General features: G+C 32.3%; 1 protein-coding gene across 1 annotated transcript in view; it reads left to right on the top strand.

The window, feature by feature from the left end:
• The first annotated feature begins 2,636 nt into the window (after window positions 1-2,636).
• The window catches only part of mol (dual oxidase maturation factor 1 mol), a 37,258-nt gene continuing 25,557 nt past the window's right edge, over window positions 2,637-14,337 (top strand). Inside the window, exons 1-2 of the mRNA XM_013309484.1 lie at window positions 2,637-2,749; window positions 8,983-9,151. The gene's annotated coding sequence lies outside the window, so the exon portion shown is untranslated. The remainder of the gene's footprint in view (window positions 2,750-8,982; window positions 9,152-14,337) is intronic.

Genomic DNA, 14,337 nt, shown 5'->3' with positions numbered 1-14,337 from the left:
AATAATTTTAAGTATTACATTTTCGACCTATCTGTAAATGAATTGCCAATATTTACAATTTCATTTGCGTAAAATTACAAAACAACTTTATAAAATCAACTTAAAGTTATGAAACTATAGTCGAGTATTACACCGCAACTTTACAAGGCATTAATTCTTAACGATCCAATTCAGATGTACAGATACAAGATGTCTACATACAAACATACTTACGACACATGTAGAATGAGATGAGAATATTAACTAGTTTAAAAAAAGTAATTGTTTTTTGACGTTTAATTATTAGGCATTTTGAGGCTACCTAGTGACATTAAAAATAAGATTAGTTTAGCATTTAAAAGCTATCATACATATAGATGTATTATAAGAGAATGGCAAGCCGTTCTAGATTTCAATGAAGGTTTCTAGTTCAATATAATAATTGATTCATTACTTGTTTTAAACTATAATATATTCACTAGACGTCGCCCACGACTCCTTCCGCACAGAATTTAAAAAAAACTTAACATGTTGTGTGTTCTTCCAGACTATGTTTCACATCTTTGTCAGATTTCATAAAGATTCGTAGAGTCGTACCATCCATTAATTCATCTAAACAGTTTATTTTATTAGTAAGTAACGTAGTTAACATACCTATAATAAACTAAATCTGTACTTAAATTCTGATAGAATTTTTAACGTATAATAAAATTTTATTCATATAATTTCCACATATAAAATGCCTACTTTCTATCTTTATATCTTACTTGTAGATTAAATAATTAACATGAGTACAACTAAGAGTTCATCATTTACATATCACAGGGGTTTAACCATCGTTTAAATCATCAACGATCAGTGACGCATCATAAAATTTAACGCTCTGTATATTTCATGTTATATAAATTATTTAGTAATAGTAGAAGTATTTCGTCTAAATCGTGATAACTCAGTGACTGAGAAGTTAAGATAAATTTATGACTTCATCCCCTCCACAATCCAATTTTAACAAATAAATACATTTTACTTTTAAATAATGAAGTTAAACTTCGATTATGTTCTAAAAGGTTGTAGTCTTGAATCCTATATTTAACTTATATCATAAACTATGATAACGGTACGGTTAATGAGGAAAATAACTTACATTCTTTATGGGTTTATAACCAAACCTTTAGACCTGGATATTGATAGACCATGTTCTTAAAAGAAGACCTTAGATTCCCTCAATGATTTATTCATTTCTTCTACTCAGTATACATTGAAATATAACACTGACGTAAAAGTTATGTAACGTTGCGATTTTTTTACTATAAATATAATAATTAATATTATACAATATGTTACCACAATGTAATTAAAGAATCATTAAATCTTCAATCGAATGCAAATCGTGCGCAAAACTGCGTTAGAATAAAATGATTGCATAAGTGTCAATCAATTTAGAAATTGTGGAGCGAATAACATAAAACTATACGAATTGTGACGTCGACTTCCTCAATGCTTCGTCTCCAGTCGCTAACATTCAGATGTTATTGTATTCGATGTCGATGTATGGCCGCCCGACGACGCTGCGCAATTCGGTGAGAATGGGAACAATTGCGACTCTTAAAATAGCTGACCGCGAAATTTTTTCTAATAATTTTGCTTCATTCTATCCACGTAATAGGCGTAGGCTTTTGCTTTCACAGAATACTGAAATTAAACATTTGGTCAACGTTTTCCATCTGACTTTTATTACTCCTAAATCTTACTAATAATATAAATGCGAATGAAGATATCTCGAGAACGGCTGTATGGATCTCGGAAGTACACATAGGCTTCTTATACCACGCTGACAAAGTTTCAGGTGATATCTAACACCAAATAAATTTTGTTACTTTGTTCCATTCCTTGTGCAAGAAACGGAGTTTCGTAATTACTTGCTTTACTATCTTTTTTTGTAGAAATTCCAATTTTACCAACTATCGCATTTCTCAATTGAATGTTGTCTTTTGATGAGGTTCTTCTTGAAGGCGGTACAATATATACACTCGGTTACTATGTTATTTAATAAAAGAAAGCGACACGCGTCGCATTGCAATGTTCCATGCTGTTTGCCTCGGTGCATCCTTTGCACTTCCTGAATAACATTACACGCTTACTTACTTATGCTTACAGAGAAATTTATTTAATAGACTTAAGCTGATTATATCAAATTAATAACAAACATTACAAAGTTAAACTATTAAAATAAATTTGAACTATGACAGTGTTAATACAGTTATATAAACAGAACTATTGTGTAATTTTTTTCGATTTCAAAACAAATTTAAATTTTATTTAAACACATTTCAATACAACGAGAACAAAAAACAATTTTTGCATTTTAAAAAACAACTGGTGTTCATGTGTTTAAATTATTTATTTATCAGTTACCTTGTAAATGCGCTACTTTGAAATGAATGTAAAAAACTTTGTCTAGATAAGCAATTACAATCATGTATTATAAAATGTAAATAAAAAATCTAAACTCGCAGCTAATCATCAAGAAAGCTGGCGAAACGTAAAGAGTGAAAGAAAGAAATGATTAGTCGTCCCTTTCTCGCGCGCTTTCGTTCCGCGGAGGTTCAGAGTGCGTTGCAAGGAACGAGGTTAGTTTGCAGTGCTCGCGCGACCGCTGCGCTCTCTGCCGGCGACCTCCGCATTCCCTCACTAAACGTTTCCTTGTGATTGTGTTGTGTTGTGACTGTTAGCCCTACCTAAGTCAAGGGCTTCATTATAATCGCTGCAGGTGAATAAAATAAATTTAATTGTCGCTATCGAAATTTTTAAAAGGCTTTGATGTTTGCTGTTATTGCTAGTTTACCATAAGATATAATGTATTCATAATACATATATGTTAAATAATATTTGCTTCAGCGTCTATATACAATCGAAATAAACTAGGAATTTCCATGCGATTCGTAGAACTTAATATTAACATAACTTAAAACGCGTTGATGTCTTTTATAGGGCCGTAACAAAATTACTTAGTGTAATTCTTAACATTTAAAAAGCTCTTATTAGCCACCCACTTGTTCCAATACATACGTAACATTTAACTTGTCAATGCTGTCGGCAAATATGACATCATGCTACGTAACTTGAAAACTTCATACATTTCTAACCGACGGCAAAGTACTTAATGAAAACATTTCTATGTATTATTATGTTTATGACTATTTAAATATGAACTTTATATGACAATATACGATTAATAAATGCTTAGTAATATACTACCATAAATGTCAGAGTGCCACCAGGTGAGATTAAATACCACTTGTTGACTGTACTGTGATCAATTGAATTATAGAAATCTTAGCGCGCTACACGCTAAGCACCTTTTAATCTTTGAACTATGTCTACTCTATGACTATGATATGATATGCAAAAATTGATTTTATTAATAATAAAATATGGAATAAACTTATATAACCATTAACGTAAAAAATCTGTACTGTTAAATCACATGCACATCGTTCCAATAGATCATAATAATTTGAACACCATATATAAAGCATGATATAAATTAGCATGTAATAGTTATATTGCTAGCTACAGTATGTTATATAACGCGTGACACAAAGCCGCTAATAAGTGACTTATTATTCGGCATTGTGTCGACCGGCCGATAGTTCACACATTACGGCAATACTGAGAGTTACAAAATAGATGATTTGCAACCGTCACTAATATGCCGATCGATTCGCAAGACTAATCTCAGCAAATAACTCACGGGTTGATCTTATGCAAATAGTTCGAAAACTTTTAATTTATCGCTTATTAAAATTCTGATTTAAACTCATTTATACCATTTCACATAGAACATTTACTTTGTTATGCGTTATCCGTGGTTTATCTTTGTATTTTTATGTAGTAAGAAAAACTTTATAAATTAATGCTTTCTTATTTTGATTTAATTAATTTTAAAATTCCAAATGAAACCAAAACAAGTAAAAATGTTATTTATCTATCTTCTTCACTATCTCCCAAATTGTATTTTTGGTCTCTTTGGATTGAATTTGACTCACATATAATCATGATACGTAGTTTTTAATCGATACATAGTTATAGGTACTTTGTCAGCTGAGTAAGCGTAAAAGGTAAAGTCGAGAATATTTTCCTAAAGAAGTTTCAAGTATTCGTAGTACAACCCACTAGAAACAAATTTGTCATCGGTATATTGTGAGTATAAAATGTGGAAATCCTTGTAAATGTTTAGCTAATAGTTTTCCTTACACAAACCCTTCGAATTGCCACCATTTAGCAATAGATTCGGAAACATTGTTCTAATAGTAGACTGATTCCGTAGCGTGTATTTCGACATCGCACAGCTGTGCCTGCGTTCTTGACATTTGCATAAAATGTCCACTTGCTATACTTATCGTTAATCTTACATTAATCGCGCTCTCACTTTCTCCCTCCTAAAATTACTTTGAAATAAGTAATCCAATATGTTTAATAGAGATGAAGATTAAACCTACAAGAACTTCATAGTCATTTCTTAAATGCAAACCTCATTAATAAAATCAAGTAAAATAAATGAATGATTCTGTGTAAATTTATGAACATACAAGTAATATTGTAACAAAACTTGGAAGCTTAAAAACGACCTGAAATTACTTGTAGCTTAGTTTTTAATCGACACAATAACATTACCACATTCACAAACAATATAACTGGCTGGATAAAGAAACCAATAAATAAACAAAGAAGGTTTCATTACAATCAAATTAATGGATCTGTACACGGAGTCGGTTGTCTCGATTGCAAATCTTAATTAATTTTATTCGCTCTATTGTTTATGATTAAATTAGTGAAGGCAAGCGCGCTAGTGCAACATGTTCTAACCCACATCACAAGCCTTATAACACAATGTGTATTTCTTCTCACGTACTGTAAATCTCGACTATGAAACAAATAACAGATAACCTTTTACCTTACTATAATATATTCTTATAAGTTTATTTTATATTTTCTATATTACAAAGAGGCAAACGAAACAACGGCCACGTAATTCGCCAAAATAGTAAAGCGACCGCTGCCCACAGATATCCGCAATTGCAGATGCTTTGCCTGCCTTTAATCAACGGAGGAGGAGACGCACAGAACGAGTATATTTTCCATTACTATGCGTCGCGTCCTCCATCAAATACACTTCCTTTACCTTTCTTATCCTTATAAAAATGTATGGGTAGGGAGAGAGGACCAAAATGAAGCCATTGGCTAGTTAATATGAAAAGTTATTATATATCTCAATGGTAGAGGTGTAGTTTGAGAACATGTAATCATTAAAAATTAAGGTAAATTTAAGGCAACAAACGGGAATGACTGTAATGCTCACTCTCTTACACGAGTTTAGAACAGTATGAAGTTTATTCCAAACTAAGATCTCAACTTTGTAAATACACATAAACGTCTCACTAAAATTCACCCAAAAATCGTTTTTATTATTAATCGTAAATGTGAGATGAAGTATATCATGTTGCAATAGTTACTTAGGAGAGCTAGCTTTTTATACGTTTATTTACGTAAATATGCAAAGTACAGTCAAGTCAAAGGGTAACCATTTGACTGTATTGTTTTCTTTATTCGACAATATCATGGTTAATGTGGACTTACGTTAGTAATGTTGGATGTTGTTAAATTTCGGGCAAGGCCGTCTCTGATTGATGTTTGTCTGTTGCGCAAGCTATGTACTACGTAGTTACCAGACGTCGCCTCTCGTTTGCGTTATAATTTTCCTTATATTTACTTTTTATGTGTTAACTTTGTCGTCCTTCGTACCGTTAGCTTTGTGAGTTGACACTTGAAAAATAATCAGTAATACTTGTTTCGCAATTATGAAAATTTCAAAAGAAATACCATAAATTTATGGTAATACTTTAAGAAGTGTTTAATTAACCTTGTGTATGCAAACATCTCTGAATACATTTAATGCGACTTATTTCAAGAAGGGACAAATATGTGTAAGTTAAGTTAATCAAGAACAAATTAAGCTTTATATTTTTGTTTACACTAAGTAGTGTTGAGCAAATATATTATGTAACCATTTTATACTACAATAATCTGGTAAGAAAAATAAATTCAACGGCGCTGCTGTAACTTATGTTTCGCCTCGATCGGTGTAACAACTATTATATTATTAAACTTCAGTATTAGTATCCATTTTATGCAATAACATGACTTAGAAGATAAATTGTTCGTAAGTTTACACATCTTAATAACCACGCATGAACAATTTCGCGAATACATGATAGTAATTACAGATAATTTTATAATAACACTAGCTGTCGCCGCGACTTCGTCCACGTAGCATTAAAAAATAAATAGTAGTCGATTCTCAAACCTACTGAATGTACATATAGAATTTCGGAGGAGGAGGTAACTAACATTGTGACACGATAATTTTATATAAAAGAAGTAGCAAGACAACAAAAGTATTTATTATTTTAACAATATCATAATTAAAAATAAATCTCATAACAATAGATCGCATGTCAACAATCATCGAACATCCATTAGCATTAAAAGTAATTGCAAGTGGTATAGATTGCGTTGTGCTGCCGCCGGCGCCTCTACTCCCGCGAGCTTAACATGAAGGTCATTGTGCAATTGAACACACAACTCATGTACACAAACTATTATCTGTATAATTTACTACCTCTTTGATATTTAAATTTTCATACAAATAACAAGTTAATCCGATCATACAGTCTTTAGGAGGTCTACTTTGCAACCAATCGTTACTTTAAGTGACTGTATGATCAGATGTAGTGCCTTTTGTGTTTCAAGTGTTTATTGAGAGCACCAAATGGTTAATATGAAGCTTTTCATAATAAGTACCGCAAAGATAAATGTCGGGAGGTAGAACCTTTAGACTACAGTCGGAATTTTGGTGAAAGTACTTGACTTCGGCTATCTCGGGGATAATGTTCACAATTTAGATAAAAATTCTACAACAAACAAACTAGGATTTTTCTGGAGCTATTTTTTCCTAATTGGCTGTAAATTTTGTCATCGTTTAACTTAGAAATTAGAATTATAGGCTACCAGATACATATTTTCAAGCATGAATAAGTTCATAAATTACGTAATTAAGAAAAAATAAGACAAGTGAAGCGAGTAATACATTGAAAGCCCGTAAACACTTTCCAGTCCAAGCTTTATCGTATTGAGAAATTTGCAATATCATTACATTCGCGTGGCGTTCGAATTGTAAAGAGCTACAGATTCCTTCGTATTGAATACACGTACCGATGTCTTGGCAACTGCAAGTCACAACATCTCACGACTACAGCCGACGCGACGTACGAATATCTTAGTTTAATGCTTCTAGAATATTCCACGACTTATGTCGAAAGCCATACATAACCTTGATATCACAGCAAATGAATAAATCCTAGAGTTTACTTTATTAAATCTTTTTCGAACCGCATAATTTTCTACTAACGAGATTTGTAAAATAATAAATTAGTTAATAGAAGTAAAAAGTCGTAATAATATGTGTAATTTTTTAGATCATGTACTCTTGGCAAAATCGCCTAATGTATAAGCGTCCAACACTAACCGCCTTTGGCTGATCATAAATAATTCCGCTAAAAATGCCAATTGATGTTAAAATAAATAAACAATTAAAATTCAAACTATTTCAATTAAAAAAACAATAAAACAATGTCACTAATATTTTTACTTTTACAGACACTTTCAACATTGCTAATAATATACAACAATGGTACTTATCTATTAGGTTATCAAGTTATTAAGCTACTTATCGGTTTTAGTTACGGAAAGCGTTTTATTACGACATGCTTAAATCAAGTCTGGCATGAACAGGCCCAGGCCCGTACGATTAGAGCCCCTTCACATTAAAACCGTATGCGACGGATTGTGAACTTTATTTAAACATTCATAGAGTATACCCATCAAGTACAAGCCATAAATTATAGTGTGGACTAGACCTATGATTCTAAAATTAAAAAATATATATTTTCAAAAAAAGATTTGAAAATAGTCTATTTACAGATAAGAACAAACATATAACTCAGATAATGCAACTACAAAATCATTAAAATAAGTTTCCACTGCGAATATCCATATACAAGGATATTAAAAAAACAAAGATTTATTCATGTACAATGGAACATAACAATCATATAGATGTAGCACTTACAAATCTAGTAACCGTATCTTAGATGTGAACGCACCTTTACAATCAACTATAACTAGATTTGTAATTAGATAGCTTTTAAGCTTTCAAAATTGTGGAGCAATTGTGAAGGATAACGGCGTCCTTGGTACAATGGACCGATGTTTAAATCATATACCATTCTATTCTAATTGTATCTAAAATTATACGATCGAGTCCTTTCTTACTGCAATTTTGATTTCAAAATATTAAGTGCAAAGTAAAAGACTAAATACTTTTAGAGATTATTAGTTAGAATCCTTTGGCGCGAATGCCGCGCTTTCGTTACCAAGTCAAGTGTCAGATTGATTAGTCAGAAGAGATAAATGTTGACATTTTTAATAAGACTAGTGTTACGCCGATACACCGGCATAGTGTCGGATTGCCTTCCTAACAATACATAAAACAGTTTTTCGACGAAGATTTTATACAAAATCTCATATATTTTGGAGTGCCGTCACAATAGTAATATTTAAAATTCCTTACAATCTAATTGTACTTACAAATGTCCTTGTGCGTAAGACGACAATCAACTAAACCTTGCCATTATTTAAATGGTTTTCCCACTTCATGTTACTTGCATGAAGTAACAAACAATGTAGGAGTCTACATTAGAAGAGGTGTTAAAGACTTTTTAATTGCGTCATTGTTTCCGTATGCATTTGCATTTATTTACATTTGAAATTATTTTAACATTCACCTCAAATATAGCAAAGACTAGTCATTTTAGAATTGGTTGCGCTTGCACTTCAGACTTTCTTAATTAACACTTAATAATATAATTAATATTTTTTCAGACAATTATCGGAGCGTGAAGAAAGGCAGTGGTTTAAAGAGTGATTTGTGAAGAAGTTTTTAATTACGTAAAAAAACTATGAATGTGCGTTGTGAAATGAACAGTGAAAATCGTTCGCTCTAACGCGTGGAAATGAAAAGAGAAAAGTACAAGATAACCACGGAAATCCGGTAAGCATTTATTTCGTATTTTTTTCATAACTTTAATTGTAGCAACCATCAAGGTCGTTATTAGGGAACGTAATCTACCTACAGTAACGAATATTTTTAACAGATTTACTTACACAAAGATTAAGGGGAGATAAATCAAAATAGTTTGTTACTCCCAAATATTTCGCCTTCGATTGATTGTGTTTTTATGAAACATTATAAAAAAAAACTGCATAGAATTTTATGAATAGCGGCGAATGTAATCGCTACAATGAACGGAAACGAATAAACGGGTGTTGTAAAAAATATCGTCATAATAGACATGGGAGTAGATGCGTTGTTTACAGTAGATTCAAGCAATCCTTCCTAAACGGATAAACTTTGTTCGTGTTGTACGAAAAGGTGTCTTATTTTGTTTTACAAGTTTCTAATATTATTTCGAGATAAGTTTCTAATATCATTAGAGCGTCGGTGGCTTAGTGTTCAAGCACTTGACTTGCAATCTGCAGGTCTTGGGTTCGAATCCCGCCATGTACCAATGTGTTTTTCGATTTCCGATTAACATATACACATTTATCCGAATCTTACTGTGAAGGAAAACAACATACAACCTGCACATATCTGAGAAGAAATTAAAAGATATGTGTGAAGTCAACCAACCCGAACTCGGCCAGTGTGGTTGACTATGGCCTAATCACCCGTAACTTAGTGTAGGCTACGAGCCCCTCGGTGGGGACGTATAGTGAGCTGATGCTATGATGTTAAACAATATACAACGAATTTCAGTAAGTGTGAAATATATTGTTTGTGCGTAAAGTTTATCAAATTTATTATCTTTTAAAATATAAACAAGGTCAAATACTAACGTAACGATTTTACTTCCGCCGAAAAAAATTGTATAAAAAGTGAATATCAATAATCAATTACTTATATGGTACATTCCATAAGTGAATGACGTAAAAAAGATTAACCTACAAATATAAAAGTTATGACTAATAGGGTCGTTGTGAGCCTATTGTACTACTTATTGATGACCATTTCGCCGTAACAGCATTGTGTTACGATGGCACGTTATGACGTAAACTTTAGCAATGTAGGCAGAGAAAGTGTAAATAGAAATACCAAACTTATACGTGTTATACCATTTTTTCACGGTTACCCTGATCTTATGTTGCATGTTTACTTAAGCAAACCTTAAGCACAATTTTTTAATCATGAAATTATTCTTCCTCTAGGTTTATGACAGATCGTCAGTTTTTTTTTGCTATCAAAAATAAGCTGGAAGGATATAGTTCACATTTCTTATGTTTTAATAAATGTATTATATTAATAGTTGTACAATCGAAATATTACACGTTCATGTTCCAGTTAGCGTTTCCGTTTCTTGTTACAATGTTCCGGTTCTTACGATAATAATTGTGTCCAGTTATTACTTGCATTTCCGGTTTATACTAACACCAGATCTGGTAACTTTAAATATAACGAATAATATTACATATATGTGCATAATAAGAATGTACACAAAACATTTTAATTCTCGAGTAGTCAAATATTTAGTACTAGTATACCCACTTAAATAAACTACACCTTAAACGAAATTTTTGTTTCAATTTCAAATACGAATAAAACCTTAATAACGCATAATTTTATTAAACTCATTTATTAAGAGTAACTGAGAGAGACTGCAACTAATTTATCTGTATCAAATTTTAGAAGTAATCAAATGAAGCGATGTCATAATGATTGTTTCGTTTGAATTGAAGATTGACAAATTCTTAATGTGGTGAAAATACTAAATTAATGACAATCATAAAACAACTACAGCTTCAGGCGTTTGGTAAAAGCGCGCTAAAAACGTAAGGTCATTGATATTTTATAATGTCAAGTATTGGAAAGTCCAATTAAGAAATGACATATACGATAAGTACGTTATGACACATTATAAACTGTTATAAATCACCGCGCCCTTTGTAATCTCATACCTTTGCATCCGATATTGAAAGAAAGTTGACTTTCTATTTGACTGTGTCCTAATGCCCTTTGTCTTTATATTTGTGTCCTTTGCTCGTCAAACACATAATGAATTGACAAACTCCTCCGTTTTGAATTCGGTTAAAAACTAAGCATTTTATTGTCTATGACACGCAAAGATCAAAAAGACTGCTAAATATTTAGTGTATACTAATGTCAAGGTGTATGGAAACATGTTATAATATATATTTTCAATGCCAGATATTGATAATGTTTCTAGAATAATCTTGTTTTTATATAAACATAATATTTTGTATGATTGTTGTTTTCAAGAAATATTCAAGGAACATCTATTTTTTGGATTTTCAATAATTTAATAATAATAGTCATGCTGTAAAAAATATACATGCTGTGAATAATCAATTTAATCTAATGTCTCTCTAATCTCTTATAATTAAAGAATAACTTAACCAGTCACATAATTATGTGATAAATGATTAAGAAAGAGACAAAATGAGAGATCGTCGTTAGTGGGAGGTTGAAAAGAGCTTCAAGATCTTTGTGATAAAGCGATTTAATATGTACAATGTACAATGACAATGGCATAATGTTATAATCTACACAGACGTCTTGAGGCGTTCTGGTGCGACCCCGACCGCGTTCCTTGGATCTACATCACCTTAATGCCCACCCACTTGTACTGTTCTCATGTAAGAAACATTCAATTATATTGGGTCTAGAACTACAATTCTACTTTCTTGAACTTGTGACCTACTTTACAACAACGTATGCAAAGAAACCTTTACAGTTGTAGTTGTACTATAAAAGTGCTGTACTGTTTAAGATCAATTGCTCGTTAGGCCAAAACTAAGACAGCCAACAATATCATCTAGCTGCTATAAAAGTGTTATGAAAGGAAATATATGGAATGATTTATAGTCATTGATTGTAAATGTAGGTACTCGTGCCAAATTACACAAGCGAGGATATTTTAAAAGAAAGCTGTGTCAACGTGTTAATGCGGGCTCACAACAATATGACACATTGTTGCGAACATAACTCTGCGAGATTACACGCCAGTTTGCAATTGTTGCCTAACACAAACTATTAATTGACGATTCACCATACAATAAATACCGATAATTTTTTGTGAAACGCACCATTTGCTATTAATAGTCAACGCTTTCCGCTTTCTAATTATTACAATCAATTACTTCGGAAATACTTAGATGTTAATAAAAAGGTAATATTTTTTATAGCTGAACAATTCTACTTTCTTTAATTTTTTCTCACAAAATTAGGTAAACGAACGTCTTCGAATCCGTTATCTAGAGACCAACTATCAGTTTATTTTCAAATTCCTACGCCTCCGCAGAAAAAATCCTCTTAAGGAAGCCCTAATGGCTACATCAATGAAAAATTGGATATTTCAGTATTTTTTGTTGCACAATCAAAAGGCCGGTCACATAATTCCTATTACACAATTGTCTACGAACAATGTCCCTAAAATTTTTCACATTTGAAATAAGAGATAAAGTATAAAGATTACGTACATGTTGAATTTATCATTCGAATGTCAGTGCCTCTGAGGCAGTCATTGACACACAAGTTTTTGGGGTGGAGGTCACTGGCGGAAGTAATTTTAATTAGACACACAGACATACAAACTTTGGCATTTTTATGAAAGTACTAGCTGTCGCTAGCAACTCCGCATGCGCAGAATTAAAAAATATCTTAATAGCCTAGGTGTTCTTCCAGGCTATGTTCTATCTATACCAAATTCAGAGAGATCCATGAGCCGTGCTGAAGTTACCTAACAAGCATCCATCCGTCCATCTAAACATTCGCATTTATAATATTGGCAATAAGTATGATTATTCATATTATCTACGACAAGACGTATGTGCTGGCACTGCTTAAAATAATTATTATTTAAAAAAAAATAAGTAAAACAAGCCGTTAAGTTGTTGATTTCTGTTGGTAAATTACGACGCTATACATACAACAAATAAAAGGTCTAAAGTAGTTATAATAAACATATCCAAAATGACATAATAATCAGACATTGTTCTTAAACTCAGCTGCCGGATTCGGTAAATCGTCGAGACATCGGTTTCCAAATTTCGGCGGAACGTAAACAGGGAGAAACTTGTCGTTACGCAACTTCGCCTTCGCACATGCGATTGTTACTTGCACTTTCTTTGGTTAGACGCATGACTAAACCTTAGCATGTCGTCGCTTTGTCCACAATATTATCTTACCTAATCTTAATACGATTTGACACTGTTGCGAGTTTATTTGCGGTTACCATTATTATAACGAATGTTTAGGAAATCTGTGAGTACTCGAATATTTAGAAAGACACTTCTGTTTAAACAAATAGTAAGTAACTATATACTATAGTCTGTTCCTGCAGTGTTCGGCAAATTACAGTGAAATTCATTAATGACCAATAATATAAAAATTGTATTTAATTATTTTTTTAATACCGGATGGAGTCCCTGCCGACATTTGGTGCATAAATAAATAGTTGGTAAAATGTATTTACAATCTAGTTTGGAAAACACGGTAAGCACAAGTACAAAAAAATATTAAAAATTCCACAACGTTAAGTTGTAAGTCGTGTTGTGATGACGTCATATATCGTGACCGACACAGCGGTGACGGATCACACATCGATACCAACATCACTTCGTTAACAAACCAAAAATGTAAGGTGTTTTCACACGTTACTATGCGAGTACAAAACATGATATATATCATATAGTTTGAACGCAACACTTGGAATCTTTTTAAATTCAATTAAAATATCCTCGATACTGCTGATATAGATCAAATTCCTTAAATGAAAGTTTGTTAAAATTTGCTCATTTGGAATTTATAATCTAGTTTGGACCGGAAAATATGAAATTATATTAAAAGACGAATACATAGATTTCACGTGGGAATATTCAACTATTACGTCAAGTTTATAATGACGACATGCCTTTTATGCCCAGTCATGGATGGAAGATGATATAAATCCTTATTTAAACCTCAAAGGAGTAAACTATGTAATTGTTACAATATGTAATTAACTTGGTCGTTAGCAGTACGTCTAAATAGCCAGGTGCACGGAAGCGTCTAGTTTTCCTGTCCATTACGATGATATGAGGCCGGCGTGAGGTCGCTGGTACAGACTGCCTCAAGGCAAACGCTAGGACCACTTACCTGTTCCGCTCGACGACATTGTTCGT

The sequence above is a fragment of the Papilio xuthus genome, unplaced genomic scaffold (genome assembly GCF_000836235.2).
Source record: "Papilio xuthus unplaced genomic scaffold, Pxut_1.1 DF827777.1, whole genome shotgun sequence".
Taxonomy (NCBI): Eukaryota; Metazoa; Arthropoda; class Insecta; order Lepidoptera; family Papilionidae; genus Papilio; species Papilio xuthus.
The sequence above is the reverse complement of the archived record's forward strand: the minus strand, read 5'-3'. Positions and strand labels throughout refer to the sequence as shown.